The sequence below is a fragment of the Arachis ipaensis genome, chromosome B10 (genome assembly GCF_000816755.2).
Source record: "Arachis ipaensis cultivar K30076 chromosome B10, Araip1.1, whole genome shotgun sequence".
Classification (NCBI taxonomy): Eukaryota; Viridiplantae; Streptophyta; class Magnoliopsida; order Fabales; family Fabaceae; genus Arachis; species Arachis ipaensis.
The window spans coordinates 43,731,442-43,736,795 of record NC_029794.2 but is presented as its reverse complement, the minus strand read 5'-3'; the positions used below and the strand labels follow the sequence as shown (position 1 = coordinate 43,736,795).

General features: G+C 34.7%; 1 pseudogene; it reads right to left on the bottom strand.

The window, feature by feature from the left end:
• On the bottom strand, positions 886–4,575 carry LOC107624053 (annotated as a pseudogene).

The window sequence follows — 5,354 nt, the reverse complement described above, 5'->3', positions numbered from 1 at the left end:
TTTAGTTTTTTTTTAATAGTAGTTTCAAAAACAAAACTTTTGGAGACGTGATTATAAAATCACATTTTCACCTAATATTTATCTAAGAATAATACTTGAAACATTGGACAGATATGCGCTTAAACAGTACTTAAACCTGAGCATGTTAATAAGTATTCTTTACACTTCTTTAAAAAATATATTTATAGTACCCCGATGCATTAGAAAGTTAAAGAATATATTTTACATGAAAAATTTATTGAGATTATATTTTTAAGAAACCAAAATAACTCGACAAAAATCAATAACATATATATAATAGATTTTTTGGTGCATGCCTTTGAATTTACAGGGCTCTCCATTGCCTGTGCTGCTTGACAATATAACACATAATCTCTCATGGATTAACATCCATTTTTTTTTTATTTTTGGCAGTATGGATTAACATCCTTGTGAACGAATAAAGTTGATAAAAGTATCAGAAATTTTAAATTTTAGAGAAAATGACAAATAGGTTATTGATCTTTTGATTCGAAGACATTTAAGTCCTTGAAGATTTAAAAATACATTTAAGTCCCTGACTTTTTTAAAACCTGGACATATCAATCCTTCATGTTCACTTGGATCTGTCAGACTCAACGAAAAAATCAAACGTGATTCTCGTTGTACTGACCTAATTGATACGGATACACACGTGTGAGAGATTTTAAAATTGGACAAATTAAACTCAGGGATCGATATGTCCTAATTTTAAAGAGGTCAAGAACTTAAATGTATTTTTAAATCCTCAGGGACTTAAATGTTTGCGGACCAAAAAGTTAGGGATCGATTTGTTCTTTTCTCTAAATTTTAATAACCATCTCTTGTGCTCAATATGTACCTGTTCCAACTTCCAATAAGCTACAATTGATTTTAAATATTGACTTGGTAGAAAACAATGCCTAAGCATCATTCTTTTGTTTCGATATAGAAATTCAGCATCAATTTTATTATACATATAAGTTTAGGAGGTTGATGTGGTGGTGTTCCACAATTTAGACAATGAAACCCAAAACTTACAAGACGCCTCCACCACTAAGATCATTAGAAGGAATTTAATTCAAGAACATTGAGATAGTATGTCCCTACCAATTGACCTAACAGTGAGATGACGTACAAAAAGTAAAATTGATTTACATAATAAAATATTCTGACTACTTGAATGAACTGAAGAAGTTGACTGTGTCATTGAGGGCCTGGATAAAATTGTCAACATCCTTCTTAGTGTTATAGAAATAGGCTTGCACGTGCACTTGCATTGACTCCCAATTACCGATGGAGGGGTTGGGCACAATGGTAACCTGATCTGATAGCCACTCCATGCTGAAAAGATGTTACATTATCAATTGCAATTCAAGACAGAAATAATTTCCAAACATGCTCAATGCAATGATGATCATAATTCAAAAAATGCTAAATAGTACGTCTTTTTAGCAGGCATACAATTGCAAATGATCATCATGATTGCTATCTATAGCTTCTTTGTTGAAAAAAATGGTTCTTGGAGAACTTTGCGTGTGGGGACTGGGGATGGTGATTTTATCCTCTTACCTATTGATCAAGAAATGTTGCAAGATCGGTAGCGTGAATATTTTCAATATTGAAAGAACAAAGTGCAGCTCGTTTAATTTTTTCTGAAGGTGCCAGCCCATAGATGCGAATATTTGGGATTGAAAGGAGCCTTTCATAAAGATATCTTCCCAGCTCCACCTGTGAAATTTCACATTTCATTGGAATGAAAATAGTTAACCTTGCACCAGACAAACAGTTAATATCAACATATGTGACTATGCACAAGCGTGGAAAGATTTATCAAATTTAATTTACAGTGCAGTTTCTCTCACATAAGCATAGATCATTTTCATTTAGAACGCATTTTGTTAACCATTTCTATCAGTTTTCCTTTTTGGGTTGTCCCCCCAAAAGAAAAAGAAAAAAGTTAAGAGGAACATTAAGCTTGTTAATGCTTTTGATAGATTCATAGCATGTATCTTTCTTGTTCTTTGAATCATAAAATAGCTTGTCGTTTAAAAGATTGAAGCCTAAGTTACCTCATAATCATGTGTGGTTTGCATACCAATCCTAGATAAGTAATCAATTGCTGCTCCTAAACCAGTTGCTTCCCCAATTGCTGGTGTTCCGGCCTCAAATCTTGGACAATCAGAGTGCATCAAATAATTAGACACAGTCAACTAATAGTATACAAAACAGAAAAAAGTTGCATAGATAACAACAACTACATATTATCTATCACTTATTATCTATTACTAACAGTAACTGTAGATGGTTGATACTTTTGAAGTTAAAGGATTTAGAAGTTAAAATATGTCAGTAACACTGACCACTGAGTTAATTTTAAAAACATAGAAGCAAAGAAATTATTAGACATGGACATGCAAATTAATAGAACCACAAATGCTCTTCATCAAACTTGTGATCTCCACCCAAGGTCACATAAGACTATCCATATGATAAGAGTCGGGAAAAGCAAGTTCACAAACCTGGATGGAGGTTCAGCCCAAGTTGAGTGATCAAGAAATACATCTGAAATCATTTCACCACCACCTAGACAAAGAAGAGGCCGAGGTTGCCATCAGTATATTAGCTTCAAAAGATAATATCATTAATCATGGTTCCAAAAAAAATAGGGCTTCAATTTTATTTTATAGTCGTTTCCTATTTGAACGGGAAGACGCAAGGGAAATACCATGTCTAATTACTTACCTAAAAAGGGAAGCATGGACGACAAGAGGTCTATTTTACCATATAAGAATCCAACCCCTGTAGGCCCACACATCTAGAAGAAGTATTTGACAAACTTATTATAATTGTTCCAAAGACATACAAGCAACAAAAAGTTAATAATCCTAACCTTGTGAGAAGAAGCAACAAGAAAATCAACATTGAGGCTGTGAACATCAATTGTCATGTGTGGAACACTCTGATAGGCATCTACAATCACTTTTGCTCCAACATCATGAGCCCAGTTAGCAATATCTCTAACAGGAATACCGAAGCTGTACAAAAATATCAAAATTAGTTCATTTTAGCTATAAACTCCAAAAGTGAGCAACAAGTACTACCAGCTGCAATGCTGCATAAAATAGAAGTCTAAAAATTGAAGAAACACAGCAAGAGAAATTAGGATGCTGTTATAGTTCATATACGATGTATGCACTGATATTTAACCTTATTAAGGTTGTAATGGAATTGAGTACTGCACTAAGAATTAGTTTCTGCTTGATATTAATAAGATTTTTTTAACTTATAGAACAACCAGATTTTGTGGATTCCATTATAGAATAAGTTTTGGATTGCCACTTCATACTCCACTAATGACCACTTTACAAATTCATTTGCAAAGTAAACTCTGTTCTTAAAAGTGTGATTAAATCAAACCCTACAGAATGCTGATACAAGCGCCACTTATCAGCCTCTGTGAGACATAGAGCTCCCATTTAAACTAAAGACAATCCTTTCAGCAGCCTGGCTGTTTTGGAATTGACTCTCCTAGTAATAGGTTTCGCCTCTTACCTTTTCATACCTAATATGTTTCTTAAAGTTCAATGAGGGGGAAAAAATACTAATTTGGAACGTTCAATGCTAAGTGATACCTAATTTGAAAATTTTTGCAGAAGAACATTGAGTATGCCATATAGCAAGCTTAGAAACCTAGTGACCTTGTTGTGACATAAAAAGTTCATCAAGCCATCAACCCAAGAGGCACATGATCTTTGATGGTATACATATTAAAGTATTGTTCAATCAACACAAAGAAACATAATAAGAAATAAGAAACATACCAAGCACATTTGAAACATGATGGACAACAACTTGGTCTTCCATGACAGCAGTTCTTTCAATTTGTCCATATCTGGAATTTCATATTGGTTTAAGTTCACAAATTTCAAAACAGCCCCAACTTTTTGAGCTAGTAGTTGCCAAGGAACAATCGCACTGTGATGTTCAGCAACCGTAAGTATAATCTGTAAGAATATATATATATATAGAATGGAGGATTTGATGAGGGCAAGATTTGGACATAATGGTGGAACATAAACATTAACAAGGACACCAAGACTAGGGAAATTTAATTAACTAAAAGATACCCAATGTTTCTTGATATTCAAATTTCTATTATTGAATTCCTTTTGCAAATTCAAATTAATCCTTAATACTTTCTTCAAAACTTAAGAAGACCCACAAAATGATCTCAGGCTTTTGAACAATTATGTTATTTGACATTCATAAAGATATATATCATTAAGAATAATGCTACACATCCAAGTGACTTTTGTTAACCAAGTCCAACTAAGTTAGTCTAACATCAACAAAAATAATTTAAAGATACCATTACTCCAAGTCTTATTGTTTAACTTGGTTGGACTTGGTTTATAAAAAGACTTGGATGAATAACATAACTCTATCATTAAATACCTCATCATCTCTTTTTAAATTTGACAAGCCCCAAGAATAAGCCACTAGATTCATAGCTTCAGTAGCATTTCTCGTAAATACAATTTTACTAGAGTCAGAAGCATTTATAAAACTTGCAACCTTCCTTCTAGCTGCTTCATTGGTGCACGAAATTGTGATCATCAACAATGGCGCCAAAGAACTTGGAGCTCTTAAACGTGAATTACACTTTGTCACAATTCCACACAACTAACCAGCAAGTGCACTGGGTCGTCCAAGTAATAAACCTTACGTGAGTAAGGGTCGATCCCACGGAGACTGTCGGCTTGAAGCAAGCTATGGTCACCTTGTAGATCTCAGTCAGGCGAATTCAGATGGTGATGGAGAATTGATAATTAAAAGATAAATAAAACATAAAATAAAGATAGAGATACCTATGTAATTCTTTGGTTGGAATTTCAGATAAGCGTATGAAGATGCTTTGTTCCTCCTGAACCTCTGCTTTCCTATTGCCTTCTTCCAATCATTCATACTCCTTTCCATGGCAAGCTTTATGTTGGGCATCACCGTTGTCAATGGCTACTTCCCGTCCTCTCAGTGAAAACGTTCCAAATGCGCTGTCACTGCACGGCTAATCATCTGTCGGTTCTCGATCATGTTGGAATAGGATCCATTGATCCTTTTGCGTCTCTCACACGCCCCACAATCGCGAGTTTGAAGCTCCCGTTGTCAATGGCTACTTCCCGTCCTCTCAGTGAAAATGTTCTACGCATGCTGTCACCGCACGGTTAATCATCTGTCGGTTCTCGATCATGTTGGAATAGGATCTATTGATCCTTTTGCGTCTGTCACACGCCCAACACTTGCGAGTTTAAAGCTTGTCACAGTCATCCCTTCCCAGATCCTACTCAGAATACCAC